At 34.8% G+C, this 16,568-nt stretch overlaps 1 non-coding gene across 1 annotated transcript; it reads right to left on the bottom strand.

The window, feature by feature from the left end:
- Window positions 1–2,971: 2,971 nt before the first annotated feature.
- On the bottom strand, window positions 2,972–3,078 carry LOC114626280. The gene has a single exon (XR_003712212.1). It is a non-coding gene; the product is annotated as a U6 spliceosomal RNA (small nuclear RNA).
- Between the last annotated feature and the right edge of the window lie 13,490 nt (window positions 3,079–16,568).

The following is a 16,568-nucleotide window of genomic DNA, read 5'->3' as shown; positions in this document are numbered from 1 at the left end:
CAATTATACTTGAGACAGTCAATTCTCTTTAAGAGTATGGCTCATTGTAAGTGGGCTATGTGCCGGTGGATGGCCCAACTCCAGAGGCACATTTTCTGAAATTTTCAAGTAATAATAAAAATATTTATTTTAAAGAAAGAATACTTAGGGGTTAGGGAAAAAGTAACCATTACATATCTGAGAAAAACAGAGGGAAATGGCAAGTTCTTAAAGCTTGGGAACAAGATAAGTACATTATGGAATCCCTATGAGCTGAGGCGCCAGCCCAATTTGATCTACTCTACCCAAACTGTTTCCATGTAGCAGACAGTGTACCTTGTAAAAACTTTTAAAAGGGGCCCTAGAAAGAACATGAGAGGTATGAGGATAGTTCATGAATAATTAACAGAATATTTGTTTGTTGGCATCAAGGAAAAAGGCAATATTTATTTAGAACATCTTTTAAGGCTGAATAATTGAAAGGCAAAAAAGAAATTAATTCTCCCACATAGAGATTGAAGGCAGAGTAAAGGCAGAGTGAAGATAGGTTTCTGTGGAATTGTAATTTTCTTTACTTTAACCCCCTTTGACTTTGTAGTGACATATATCCTGTCTTCTCCTAGCCCTTGGAACTATTATCATGTCTAAGGAGAAATAGTCTTGGAATAGATCATAGGGCCAATGTCTAGGAAAGTACATTTCTTGAGTCTTCTTATTAGAACCTTTGAAGAAGGATCAAACTGATTTTGAAAAATCTACAATGCCTATAGGCGCATGGCCACCACAATGATAGCTCCAATTTACAAAATACATGCTCAGAATCTTTCTACAAACTCTTTATGCAGGTCTGCATGCACACTAAATGCAGTTTAGTCAACTTTCTTTTGTTTTTTTCTTAAGTTACCATTGCATGTCAGCTACAAGAATATAAATTATTAAAATCATAATAGTTGACCCTGGGTTCTAGTTTGGATTGGTACTATGCCTCTATGACAATGTGCACATTTAAAGAAAAAAATTCAAGTTCCTTTCAATGTTTTTACTTAATAATTCTATATTGCATGGAATCAAATTGTATGATTGATACTAGGAGTCTCATTCCAAAGAGATATCAGCATCAGCGTGAGGTAACAGACTTTGGTTAGACTTTACAGAATGCCTCGACAAGCTTATCAGATAGATGTTCAGTGGGCAAGCTAGGATAAAAGTATCTGAACTATTAATTTGGAAAAAAATATGTTTGCCCTAAAATCAAAGAACACATTTATCAGAAATGTTTTTAAGAGGTCTGAAGAAATTTTACTTTTATTTCCTTTACTTTAAATCAATCATACAAAGTCACACTTTCTAGGGTGGGTACAGAAGTGATCAGAATCATAAGGAGTATGGCCCAGTTTGCCTCAAGAGATACAAGGAAAGCCTCACTGGGACAGCTAGAAAGACACAGGCCATCACGCTAGCAGGAAGATGATTCTATGTTGAACATGAGAGCTGCCATTCAGTGCTCTGTGGCATACAGTTTTCAGTTCAGTCAGGTGATCTCACAGTAGCTAGTGAATTGACAGTCGGCTCTGCTGATTTGGAGTTGCCTCTCTTCAGAGGTGATGGATGCCTTCGTTGGTTGCTCATCTTTTTCTAATCCAAACCTGGTCACCTCTGTCTATGGCTGAACTGCTTATATACCTTCTATTGGTTCTGTTATCTCCTCTATAACCAGATGTTCAATGACAAATGATCTAGGATAGTTCTAAAATACTGATAATCACCTGACTGGAAACCAGTTCTTTCTAGGTGATTAGTTTCCCATAACCAAAATGATATATCCTTACTTTAGGATCTCTGTGGTAATGGGCAGTAGGATCATGTAATCACCACAGAGTTCCACTACTAGCAAGTGAAGGTGCAAGGAAGCTATCAATAATCTATAAGAGAAAATGTGATGTGCATATTTTGAAAAATTTGCTACTAGTAATGATACTACCAGTAATGGTATGTCGTGTAATTGAGAGCTGCAGTCAAAACAATTGGATTCTGAACCCATGAAATAACAAAAGTACGTTCTGCCTCTACAGAAAATTCCTATATGCTACATACTTGATCAAAGACAGTAGCTCTGGACCCATATCCACATATATGGCCATCACTTTTCACTCTCCTTCAACGGCTAAAGGGCCAAGTAGAATTTTCACATGTACTCAAATATTTTACTGCTATGTTTCTTCTTGCCACCCAGGCTAGCTTTCCACAGACCGTTATATATGTTTTCCATCCCATAATCCTCTTTGAAACTAACCTGAAAAGGCAGAAATATAGCTTCCTTTATCTACTGCATCTTTTAGATGGCTTAAAAGAACATCATCTGTTCACCATTTGATGGTGGTAGATTTTTTGCCTCTACTGTAACTATTTTCCCACTCATACCCTCATTATCATCACGTTTTGTAATATTTCTATCTTTCTTTCTAAAAGCCAAAAATGTAATATATAAATGAACATTTTTATATCTACATAAGAAGCAAAACTCAATTTACGAATTGTTTAAATGTGAAACTACTGAATTATTGATTATATAAACATGGTGTGTGTGTGTGTGTGTGTGTGTGTGTGTATGTGTGTGTGTGTGTGTGTGTAGAACTTTCACACTCGAGATATCTTAATTTGAAAAAAGAGTCCATCAACACTGTCTTTTGGATGTAAGTTTCACCTTTAATGGCTGAGCCATCACGCCTCTTCATCTGAGAGAGGGTAAAGAAGACAGCAAATGGTAAACAATTAAACAGATGATATTATAATACACTAAATAATATGGAGATGCATAAGCATGGAAGGAAGATTCAGGAGATCCAGGGAATCATAATTTTGAAAAGGCCAATCAGAGACTGGATTTACTATGAAGCTAACAAATAGACATCTCTGCAGCCCACACTCTTTTATGTACCTGTTCCCAAATGCTTTTGTAAAGTTTACAAACTTATACACTTTGTTGTTTATTTTAAATGTGGAACACTTCACAAATTTTTGTGTCATTCTTGCATAGTGGCTATGCTGATATTCTCTACATTGCTTCATTTTTTGTATAAGTGCTGCCAAAGTGATAACTTGTTGTAACTGAAATCAGTCACATTGCTCTCATTTTCTCTACTGACTCTCCTCTCATCAGTTGGCTTGTGTGGCTGGCATTGAGCGCATTTTAGGCATGCGTTAGTTCACACTAAGAGACAGTTAAGTTAGCAGTATTTTTATATTATGTTTAGTGATATATGTTTCTGTAGCTCACAATTACTTTTGCTTCTAGTTGAGTAATGAAGGTTTCACAAACCAGCAAACCACTAAAACTAGATGGTCAGTATACCCAAACCCTCTGACGTTTGATTTTTTGAGACAGGGCCTCAGGTAGCCCAGAGTAGCCTTGAAATCTTCATGCTATTGAGAGTAACTTTGAGTGACTTGAGTTTCATGCTTTCACTTTCTCAGTGCTAGTGTTACAGGTGAGTAACACTATCCCCAGTTTGTATAGTGCTGGGGAGTCAAACTCCAGGTTCCACATATGCTAGCCAAATACTTTACCAGCTGAGCTACATTCATAGGCAACCTCATGACAATTTTAACATAATTCATTTTTACTTTTTAATGTGCTAATTTTTCATTAGGAAATCTTCCATTTCTAACTTAAAGGCACCCTCAACCACACACAAATATTTAAAGGCTCCAATCCAATCCATTGTATCTACTGATACAACGTACTCACCCAAAACCCAACTCCCTACCTTCCTCTGACTCTGACTTCTCCCAGCCTCACATAGTCTTGCTAGTGAAAATTTATGAATTAATAAAGCAAAAAATACTCAAAGATAAGCTGAAATGGTATATATTATGTAATTGTAATAACAGTCGCAGGGTTAAAGACTGTTTCGGTTCATTAGAGAAAGGATAAGAAAATGTAATCTTCCCTAAAATCTTAGTGTCTTTATGGGATTCTTGAGCTTAGGAAAGAGTGAGTCTCTGATTCTTGAGCCTTCTCTTGGACTCTTTTCCTCCTGTTTTAGTTTTTTCCAATGTCAATGTAATAGTTTTTGGTTTATCTCATTTAATTTTTTTTGTTTATTTTCTAATGACAGAAATTTCTTGCATTAAGAAAATGTAGTAGAAGTTTTCTTAAATATGACAACAGTTCTAAAATTTTACATGAACATTATGAATTGCAAGTTAAGAAGCGGACACTTTTTTCAACTGGTGGATCTATATTTTAAGTGTGATTATGGCTAGAGGAAAAATTAGGGCACCTTCTTTTTCTTTACAGAAAGCATTACAAAAATAAGAAGCAATGCACATCTAGTAAGAATATTATATATGGTGATTATGTTTTCTAATGTGTTCTTTTTTCTTTTCTTTTTCATTTAATCCCAGCACTTGAGAATCAGACAAAGATAGATCTCTGATACTGAGACTATCCTGGTCTATAGAGTTAATTTCCAGACATCCAAAACTACACAAAGAAATCTTGTCTTGAAAAACAAACAAACAAACGAAGAAAAGAAAAAAAAGGAAAGGAAAAATACTTTTCTTATATAACATGTCCAGATTATGGTTTTCCCTCCCAGTTTCTCTCCACATTCCCTCCTGTCTGCATCCACTGCCTTTCTATCTCTCATTAAAATAGAAACAGGCTTCTAAGGAGTAATAATAAAATAAAATAAGATAAAATAAAATAAAATAAAATAAAATAAATAAAATAAAAACAAAAACTAACCTATTGGAGTTGGACAAAACAAAAAAAAAAAACAGGAGAAAAAGAGTCTAAGAAGGTTCAAGAATCAGAGACCCACCCTTTCCAACACTCAAAAATCTCATAAGCATACTAAACTGGAAGCCACAATATATATGAAAAGGATCTGGTGCAGACACATATAGACCTTGTGCATATGGCCCCAGTCTCCACCAGTTCATGTGTGCATCGACCTTGTTGATTTAGAGGGCTTGGGTTCCTCCATATCCTTTCTCTCTGACTCTTACACTTTTTTTTCCCTCCTGTTCCACTGAAACGTGGGATAAGGATTTTGATGAAGATATCTCATTTAGGGCTGAGTTTTCCAAGGTCTCAAATTTTTCCACATAATGTCAATCTGTGGGTCTCTGTATTTGTTCCCATCTGCTGCAGGAGGAAGCTTGTCTGATGATGGCTGAGCAAGGCATTGATCTATAACTATAGCAGAATGTCTTTAGGGGTCATTTTATTACTTTTTTTTCCCTTTTTTTAAACAGTAGTGTTTGGTTTTACCCTAGGTTCCTGGGCAAATCAATCTCAGGTTATTAGTCACCTAAATAGTGTCAGATATGGGTTCCATTCTGTGGAGTCAAATCAGATATTGTTTAATTATGTTGATACAGGGTTTATGTCTGGGTTGATGTTTATGGTTCTCATTTTTATGGCATACAGAGTATGTTTCTGTACCAAAAATATCAGAAAGAAGGGGTTAAGGCTCTACGTAGGCAACAACTTGACTTTTCCGTGTTCAATGAGTTGTCTTCAGCAATGAGGCCTAGCTGCCAGTTTGTGAAAAGCAGTCTATAGTCTTTGCAGCAGCCTGGGTTGTTCAGGATTCCAGTTCAGGATTCCCTTTGGCCAACAACTCAATTAGAGAAAGTTTCATTTGGTAACAAGAAATGGATACTTTACACTGTGCCTTCTCATTATTTGGTAATTTCTTTTAGATTGCTTTCATTACGTCTCCATACTGTCCCTAAAATAATCCTTAATTGTAGTTATCTCTCCTCATATTCTGTCCCTTGTTCCCTTCCCCTCTTCCCAGCTCCATTTGACACTCTCGTTCCAGGTCCTAACTTTCACCCATCCATAACTATCTATTTTATTTTCCTTTCCTAGGGGGATCTATCTGTTTTCCCTAATCCCTTACTCTCTCTATATTTAGTTATATGAGTTGCAGACAGGTTAACATTGACTAAACAGCTAATATCCACATATAAATTAACACATACATATAAATGTCTTTCAGATCTTAGATACCTAACTCAGGATGATTATGTTCTAGTTCCATTCATTTACAAGAAAATTTAAATTTTTAAATAATTAAATAACATTCAACTGTGTAAATGTACCACACTTTCTTTATCTAGTCATTTGTTGAGGGACATTTAGATTGTTTCCAATTTCTGACTATTATGAATCAAACAGCAATGAACATGGTTGAGTAAACATCTCAACCCACCAGATGAAGTGTCCTTTATAATATCCTAGAGTGGTATAACAGGATTTTGAGGTGGATCAATTTCCATCTTCCTGAAGAAACAACATAGTGATTTCAATAGCGGCTGTACAAGTTTGCCCTCCCACCAGCAATGAGTAAGAGTTCCCCTTGCTCCACATCCTCACCAGCATGAACTGACACTTCTTTAATTGATCTTCTCCATTCTGGTGGCTGCAAAATGAAATTTCAAAGTAGTCTTGATTTGCATTTCTCTGATGGCTAAGGATGTTAAACATTAAGTGTTTCTTACTCATTTGAGTTTCGTCTTTTGAGAATTCTATGATGAAATTCTCTATACCCCACTTTTTAATTGGGTTATTTGTTTTCTTCATATCCATTTCTTTACTGATAAGAGGAGAAATATAAAGTTCAAGAGACTTTAAAAGGCATCCATGTTTGAGTAGTATATTGCCACAGGAACTTAGCATTGGTCTGTCTGTTGGGCTTTGCCAGCCACAGATGTAGTCGATTACACTATTTGCCTATTTTAGTTTTAGTTTTCATTTGAATCACTAACAGAATTCTGAGAGTATTTTGGGGCATTTGTGTGTCTGACTAAAAATCTATTTTTCCCAACCTTCTTTGCAAAAGGTCAGAAAATGTACTTGTTATTAGTCAAATCAAATGAGATCTCCCAAGTGGGGCTTCTGAAGAAACACTTTTGACATGCTAACTCAACCTGGGGATTCATTTCTATAATCCTGGCAGTACAGAGGCTGAAGCAAGAGGATTGCCTAAGATCCACACCAAGTTTGTAAAATTAACTAAGTTAAAAAAGAAAACTTAGCTGGCTCAGTTGAAAACATTTTCTTTCCTTGGCCTTTATATTTTTGCCTGAAAATTTTCTGCAGCCATTCCCTACTGACGCAGAGACACTCACACTCTCTAAAAACAGCAAAGTAAAATCCCCCAAATAGATTGGGTCATCAGTGATTATGCAGGTACTGCAGTAACCTTAAAAAGCCAGTGTCAGGAATTCATTTACGTGACAGAAAAGAAAATCTCCAGCTGTGCAGATCATTATGGTATTCAGACCTCCATTATGATCAGCTGGATACATTCCTAACTTGAATGTTGAGTAACAAAAGAAGAGGAGAAGAAGCAGGGGAGAAAGAGAAGGAAAAAAAGAATGAAGGAAACCTTCTATGTATATGCACATATAAAAGGTTTCTTTTATAAATATATCAATGAAGTACAAACTCAGAATTCTATTCACAAAGTTCTGCAAATGAAAAACATTTTGTGCCACATCTACCTTCTTAAAATAGTTTTTAGGGAGTTTCTACGAAGCTCACCTTTTAAAAATATTTCAACTGAATATTTAGAATGTAGACAGTATGATTGAAACTACTGGTGTTGAAATATGCTAAATGATAAAAGACAACATTCAAGAAGCTCAAATATCAGATTTCTTTTCCAAAGAATATAGAAGTATTTGTCACTGATAGCCTCACTGTTCAAATAGAGGGTATGCATTTGATTTACATAGTTAATGAGTAAACAGTTTTTGCTGTTTATAATTTAGTTGTTAACACTTTACAATTTTTAACCATACATAAAAATTTCCTTCTTACCCAGATGCTGACATTAACTATGTGTCTCTTGTACAGGCTTGAGCAGAGAACCACCCAAAGAGAACTTGAGCCTGTGAATGCAGAAGCACTTCTAGCTGTTGACATCAGGCAAAAAATAAAGAGCAAGTCTCACACATGCACATACAAAAATAGGTGAGACAGTAGCCAAGAATTGACTGTTAAATCTGCTACTGAGGAGGAGCCCAATAGTGTACAGAATTGGTCACAGTAAGTAGCAAGATTTGAAACCTTTTAAAGTACTATCAAAACACTTGCTTGGTGAAAAATGTCTTCTTGGCTTAAGTTTTAAAGGTAAAAAAGCCATTCACTGCAAGGGCTAAGGTGGTGGCCAAAAACCATCCCTCTGGCTGCCTTAAGTAGTGCCCCTCACTGCAGATGAGTACCTTCTGCAGCAGTGATTTTCAGGCTCATTCTAAAATGGTTAAGAAAAAATGAGAAACATGGTGCAAGTATATTTTTGGCCCAGCATAAACCATTCATTGATTTGTGGGCTGCAAGTCCTCCAGGGGGTGTTACGAATCCATATGATAGCTAGATTTTTACATTTGGATCTCTTCTTTAGCTGATGGATGTGTAAAATTTCATGTTAGCGCGGCTACCCCCTATTGGCTACACATCTGAGGAGGTTCAAGTGTATGAGTTATTTCTTCCAAAGTCAATTGTAATTTACACTCACTAAATTGCCTCCAGATCCACCTTTTAAAGATAGTAGACTCAAAATTGCATTCATTTTGGCCCACACTACCCATTTGTGTTTAAACCACAGCCCTGCTTTGGAGAGCCGCCATCGCTAATGGAAAGACATTATGTTGCTGACGATCCACATTTTCCACACAGGAGAGCAAAATGCTGGCAAGTTAAATGGCCAATGTACAAGCAGTTTCCAGCCCAGCAAAAGCTCAGCTTTAATATGAGCAGGCAGGCTCCAGGAGGAGGAGGCCCAGGATATCAGGCCTCAGTCAGTCTTGTGCCAGGAAATCAAAAGCACCACAGTTTCACACCATGAAAACTTACTCTTGGCCTGAAAACAGTTTTGAGAAGGACTAGCTTTGATTCCTTTTTTTCTTTCATCTCTTTCTCATTTAGTGCTTGTTTCACCATTAAAAGCACTCTTAAAATTTATTTTGCCTCCCAGTTTAATCCATCTTTTGGATGGCCTTTAAAATTAGCATCATTCATATGTATGCCTTTCTAACTGCAAGCAAAAACAGCTAAGCTGCTCACCTTTGTCCCTCAAAAGCCCAAATATCGAATTCCCACCCTCCGGAATATTTGTAATTCTCGTCTTCTACCTGATTGCTTCAGTGCCGGTTAGTGGAATGTAAAGTAAAAGTTTAGTAGTCTTGTCAAGTATTTGTTTCAAGAGTAAAGTAACTAAAGTTATAAAAACAGGCACAGATTATTGAGCCATTGGTCCAACTAAATCTCCAATTTAAACCCCTATGTACTTGAGGAGATTAACTCATCCCATGGCATTGAGCTGCATACAGGGCACATCACTAAAACGTGATGAGTCTGGGAAAGGTTGTTTTTCAGAAGAGAGGGGTGCTGTCAAGGAGTGTTTAAGTAGGCTTTCTCATTTTCAAATCTGGCAGTGCTGACTGGGCTCCAAACACATTTGGAAAGAGAGCAGAGTAAATCAGGGAAACAATGAGCTTCGTCTCACCGAACACCTGACAACTCTCCCCACCAGCCTTGCCTTCTCTCTCCCAACAGAGTCTCTGTTATGAGTCCTCTTTAACCCAATTAGGTGCCATCAATTTTCCACTCCAATCTCCCTGTAAACTCCTTCCCCTCCCCATGCAATTTTAAAAAATCAAAGCTGAAATACACCCTGTGAGTTCATCAGTCAGAGTTCATTGTAGAAATTCATATGGCCTGTTTACTAGATCAAATGAGTACAGCTGTCTTTCCAGTGAGGATTCACTTTCTAAATGAGCTTGTAATGTTGCAATTTAGACAGCTCCATTTCTGACTGATATCACTGGTAGTAAGTTGATAATCTAGGTCTGTGAAACTTACTTGCCCATCGGGAACCAAGTTTAAATTGCTGGCAATGTTACCGGTTTAAAGATAAAGGAGACAAGATCTATCAGTCAACCATGCTGACATTTACTCCTGGGAGGTCCAATATAGTCTTAAACAAAAAGAAGTGGAAACATCTGGAATCTCATGGTAAGCTTGTTTGTTATATTCAACTGCAGGGAAGCCTATAGTCCACATCCAACCCCAATGTAAAGTGAGCCTGCAGGCAATAATTTTACTCTTCACCTTAGGACTGAAAGAGGAAAGACACTCTGCATTATATCTACAGCAGTATAGGAATAAAAGAAAAAATCATAACTAATGCCAAATTATAAAGTCAGAGTTCCATTTTCAGCTTGAAAATAAAAATTTCCTTCTATCATTCATTATCATCTTTAATTTTTATTTTAACTAAATTTTAATAATTTGATAAGAACTAAATTCGTTCAGTGTTTTACTCACTTAAAATACAAATACCTGTATTTATATCCCTGGTATATCCTATGTCAGTAAGATTGTATTTTACAAGATCCTTTGAATATTACAATGTGTAGAAACACAATGGAGAGTTAAATCACATGAGAAATACAGTGATTTATGTTTACCATTGTTATACCATTATCATTAAGTAAATTACTATAAATTAGAACATTAGTTTTTATTTCCCACTAGTGTATCATCTTTCTAGACCAAGATGATTGATTATATCACTATACTACCCTGTTTATTGAAACAGCTAAAATGAATGGAGACACTATCATGAAGTGCATGGCTTTGTAAAAATTTTCAATGTTAACTGCAAATGTTGGCATGTCCAACCAGGTAAATGGAAATTTATCTATATCTCTATATTGAGAGAGAGAAAGAGAGAGAGAATAAAGTGACATTAAATTCTGAGGCTTTTAGTTTCATTTCAGCAAAGTGAGCAGTAAATCATCTAATTACTTAAACATGTCCTAGTCTATTACTCAGCCTACAGTACTTGGGCATACATACACAGTTTAAATTCTTTTAGATCTCAGTAACAGTGTGCTCTTGCCAATGGGACCCGGCCTGAAAGGGGGAAATGGTTTCAGAATGTAAGAATGTAAAGTATGAGATCCTGAAGAGCCAAGATAAACAGAAACTACTGCAACCACAAGTTAAAGAGGCCAACCTCTGGGTTGGAAAAGGGCAGTGAAATAAGAAAGGAAAATAAAAAATATCCTCAAAAAGGTTTTGTTCTGGATTTGCTCTACTTGGTATCAAAATATACCATAAGCTTTTAGTAATTAGAATGGTATGTGCACACAAAGCATGAATGTGTCACTGGAGCAGTAATGAGTGTCTAGAAAAGACCAGTGAGTTTATGGAAAATTACAAAGATGGCATTTAAAATGTGAAAATGGTGTTAATGTGTTTAAGTCACTAAAGTTAAAACTGTGATTATTCAGTAAGAATAAATCATTTGGACTCTTACTTAAAATAATTTGCAAAAGGAATCCTAGTTAAAATGTTAGACAAAAATAAATCTGAAGAGACAAAGTGGATGAGCCTTTATTAGGCAAACCTGAGTTCCAATCCCTTGCAGAGTAAGGCATGGCTGTTTATGCCTGTAAAACCAGCTTTATGGGAAGGAGACAGATTGATCTCAACAGCTTGTGGGCCACCCCTTCTAGCTGAAATATCTCAAGGCCATAAGACTGAGAACAGTTTGGAAAAAAAAAGTACCCAATGTTCTGCTCTGGGCTCTGTACATGCACCCTCAATATATACACTTAATAAATGAATAAATATTATATGTTCTAAAATATGAAACATAAGTATTTGTACTGTTTTACGTAGGAAAGATTATAATCTCAGAACATATGAATGAAAAGATTGACAGACTTGATAATATACATATTTTAGATACAGTATAATGAAAGATTCTATAAATAATTGAAAAGATATATGAAAATTAAAAAAAAACAAAAACACAAAACAAAAATCTTTTGCCACACTCTTAACCAGCAGAGACACTAGCTAATATGTGAAGGCTCAAGACAAAGAAAATAATATATTAGGAAAATGGGAAGGGGATTTACTACACAATTTACAAAATAAATATATATACTGACAGAGGCACCCAATTTTACTAATAATCAGAGAATGGTAAATATAAAGAGCTATTTTTTCCTATAAATTAGCCAAAAGTAAAACATTTAGTGGTTCCAAAGTTGTGGAGAAAGAGGTGGGATTGTACTTAGAATATTGGAAATCGGTGCAGTACTTTTAGAATTAATTGACAGACTAGTTTAAAATTTTATATACAAAATATTCATTGCAGGATAGTTGAGAAGAAAGAAAAAAGTGAAGGAGAATACATGCTAGTCTATAAACAGCAACAGAGAGAATAAAAAAAATGTATATTTATTAAAGGGCAAAATTGATGTCCTCACTCGGAAAGATGTGGGCGTTATTTTGAGAGGACTATGTGTTTTAACATGTGCATTTGAGTTATCAAAGAGAAGCATCACAAAGAAAGCATATCAAACTATTTCCAGTGATTATTTCTAGGGAGTGAATGGGAGCAATAGGCAGATATTTGCATCTTATTTTAGACCCTTCTGTTTAGTTTAATTTTGTTACTAAAAGCATGTGGTTGCTTTCCTCATTTAAAAAAAGTAGCTGTCCAGAAAATTTTGTTTGTTTTTTTCTTCCATTTTCTAAAGTTGTCACTATTTGGTACTAATATAAAGACCCTTTCTCACAGACATTGATTTACTATTTTGATATTTTAACGAATGTATCAGGTAACAAGATGGACATATATCCCTGCCCTAATGGAATTTATAATCTAGTTTAATCAGGTCAAAGTTGTATAGTTTGTCTCTCCAAATAAATACAGTTTGAAGGTATTATCTGAGACTCTGAAGCCACTCTATCCTTTGTTTATGAAGTGGCATGTGTATACTTATTAACTATTTAAGGCATATTATATTAAACATAAGGAACTGTGTCCTTGTACATGCTCTTGCTTTTAATTTCTAGTATCTTATGTAAAGCCAAACTTCTCTGAAATTTAAATTTCTCTGAAATTGAAATAAGGTTAGAACCCTATCTTGGCTACACTGTAATCCTTAGTATAAGGATAAATTAGGTAAAGTTTAAAAAATAAACCTGCAAAAGCTATACTGCAGACCTATAAGATTTTATTCATTAGGAATATTGTTAATTTACATATGTCATAAATATTCCTTAGATAATAGGATGTTTAAAATTGAAGAAGGAAAATGGTAGTTTATCTTATTTTTCTTTATAATTTTCATTGTTTCTATTTTGAACTTGTTATTTTTCATTTTATCATAAGAACTTAAACAAAAATACATTGTATAAAACTGTGTAGTTTATTTATTTGTAATTTAAAAACTTTAAGAATGTGTAACAGAAACTTGAAATTTTTGATACCTAGATTTTTTTATTTTTAAATACAATGTTTCCTATATAAGAGATGAATAACTAATTTTAGTTTAAACGTGAACGTTCCACATCAGCGTTGCGTCAGTAGATGCCAAAAATGAAGAACTCAGAGAGAGCAGTAGCTGAGCTTGGAATATTAAATGGAACTAAGTAGTAGTTTTTCCCTTGAAAGTTTGGAGAAAATGCAACCTGTTGAAAAGTGCCCATAAATTACACACACATAAAATAACAAAAGCATGATTACTTCTTACACATTTCAAAGAATGATAGGAGCATGGAAACAATTTTTAGTGGAAGTCCTAAAAACACTTTGCTAGCCAAATTTGGAACTTTCAACCCCACAAATTACAAATGTATTAATCCATGATTTTTAGTGATAACATAATAATAAATAGAAGAGATGAATAAAGAGGACCACCTAATACCTTAGCTAAAATGGTCATCTCACAAATTATGATAAAGGATATTTTATGACAACTTTGAAAGGGACAGATGATTAGAAAATATTAAATCACTATAAAATTCCAAAGATACAGTATTCAATATATAATTGTGTTTTAGTCAAGAACAGACTATATACAAGAGTGATCCTGTAAGGAAGAGAACATTGCCTAATCTTGTAGCTGCCTGAGTTTATGCCAGCAAACTTCATTAAGTTTCTGCAATGACAAAAGGCACCCAAAATCTATTTGTCTAAATGTACCCATTGTTAAGCTATGTACAATAGTAACAAACAGTATTGTGTTCATGTAAAAATAATCTTCTTGATCTTAAGTAAATATACACAAAAGTATGAAAACAGTATTGCAATGTCTACAGCTATCAAACTATTTTCTATCTTTCTGTTCCTGTCTGTTTTTCTCTATGACTACACATATACTCCTAGCTCTCTCTCTCATATACACACATACCATATCAAGAAAGAACTACAGATTCTAGTAAAGGGTTATGTGTGTATTGGCTGCAGTATTCTTTCAACTTGTTTGTAGGTTTAAGATTTCTCAAAATAAAAAATTGAAAAGGAGAAACAAATGACTTAAGATAATATTGAGACATTCAATAAATATCTTACTTTAAATTAAAATATTTGATATTCTAAGTGATAAGCTGATAGTATAAATCTATGTTTAAAACAGGCTTTTAAGTAGTAAAGTATGCAAGAATAAGATTTTGAAGAAGATAGAATCTAGCTTAGTAGAATGCAGTTGAGTGGAAAAAGCAAGAGTACTGGGCCATGAATTAGCAGCTTTGTGTGTGTGTGATACTCTTGCTTTGTGTGCCTAAATTTTCCTTTCTGAAGAATAAAGGCTAATTAATGTCTACAGTTGTTTTTACTGTTGTGGATCTCCAGTAGTACAATGTCATTTGTGTAAGAATATACTACAACAAGCTGGGGAAATCATTCCATAGGCAAATTTTTTTTCTGTACAAGCATGAGGACCTGAGTTCTAATCCCCAGAAACACATTTTAAAAAGCCAGGCCTGACCTTCCATATCTGTAACTGTAGTTATGAAATCAGGCAGATCCTAAGTGCTTACAGATCAGCCTTTTTAGCCTAAATGACAAGGACCAAGTTCAATTTGACACTTTATCTCAAAAAATAATGTGGAGAACAATAGAGGAAGACACCCAATGTTAAGCTCTAGCTTCCACAGGCACACAGACACACACACAAGTGACACAGGTGAGTACATGGACACACTCATGCATGCACACACATATACAATTAATCAAAAAAAAAGTGAAAAGCAAAACACATATACACACCCACACATATATATACACATAAAACTATGAAATAATTACAGAATGTGAATAATATGTTATAGGAATATATAGGGATATAATATTCCTCAAAAGTAAGTTTTCTAGAAGGAGCAAAATGTCATACAGAGAAAATTGGTTAGCATAGCAATTCATTCTGATGAGAAATTTTATAACAAACATAGCAACACAGGGTATCAGTCAGTACAGAGATTTGAGAAAGTGTAATTGAACATACTCAGTGAGAAACTTCATTGAAATTCACCTCTCATAGCCAATATGAACCAGATTCTGAGAGGAGACTTTTACTTAAAGGCTTAAAATATACAAGTCAATGTTTATTCAAAGGAATTGCATAATATTTTCTATATTTAACAAATAGTAGCCCAAGAGCGCTAAATACATCATGTAAATGTTTTATATCAGTGTGATGTTTCATATGACAGCTTTATTTTAAAGGAAAATAAAACATAGAGCCTGGCATTTATTGAGAGCCAGATTTTATGTCATGAATTACTGTATTTAATTTTTACAACTCAAAGTATATATATTATTTATCTCATCTTTGCGCATGATAACATTGAAAATAAGTTCAGTCAGACATTAATTAAAAGTAATTGAACAAGAGGAGCTATACTCCTACAAAAGAAACATAGCTAAAAAAAAAGTTTATTTTAAAATTTAAAAAAGCTTTAACTGTGATGCAAGAGGAGTTGACTTCTGGAGGATTAATAGGAGCTGAGATTTGCTACTACAAGAGATTCAGGCTTCTTGGCTGAGGCCTTTACAAGTAGACTAGCATCTCTGCTTCTGGGACTAAGGAGGCACACCCAAGGTCAAGGGACAACATCTGAGGTGGTATGCAGAATCAGGGCTGACTGGCTTGAGAGTCAGGAGAGGTAGGTACTCTTTGAGACATTCTCACCAATTAGCCCTAGGATCCAGAGAATGTCAGATGGTCTCGGCTAGTTTTCTCATCATCTAGACCTTCAACATTAGAGCCTTTTCCTTCCTAAATGCTTCCTGAACTTATTGAAATTGTCACATCTATTAATTAATGTGACACTTGAAAATTAACTTTTGCATTCATAGCTTTTATACTAATTTGGATTTAAAAGTATAATAGGTTAAAAATAAACTTTAACATTTTTTTTCTTAAAAGGAAGTTACAATTACAATTGAAAGTATAGGAGATGATTTGTAAGTGATGGGAAGAACAATATTAAATCAATGGAAGTATTTTCCAACCCACAATTCTGCCTTCATTTCCACAGGCCTTGAAGTACCAGAAACAACCAGATGCCTAAAGGTCAGCATAAGCATACAATCAACAAGAACCAGGGCAGTATAGCACCACCAGATCCCAGCTATCTTACTACAAGCCCTGGATATCCTAAGGCAGCTAAAGCACGAGAGAATGATTATAAATCCAATCTTAGAAAGCTGACAGAGGCCTTTAAAGAAGAAATGGATAAACCCCTTAAATAAATATTGGAA

The sequence above is a fragment of the Grammomys surdaster genome, unplaced genomic scaffold (assembly GCF_004785775.1).
Source record: "Grammomys surdaster isolate TR1022 unplaced genomic scaffold, NIH_TR_1.0 232, whole genome shotgun sequence".
Taxonomy (NCBI): domain Eukaryota; kingdom Metazoa; phylum Chordata; class Mammalia; order Rodentia; family Muridae; genus Grammomys; species Grammomys surdaster.
Note: the sequence above shows the minus strand (reverse complement) of the source record. Positions and strands in the feature narration are given on the sequence as shown.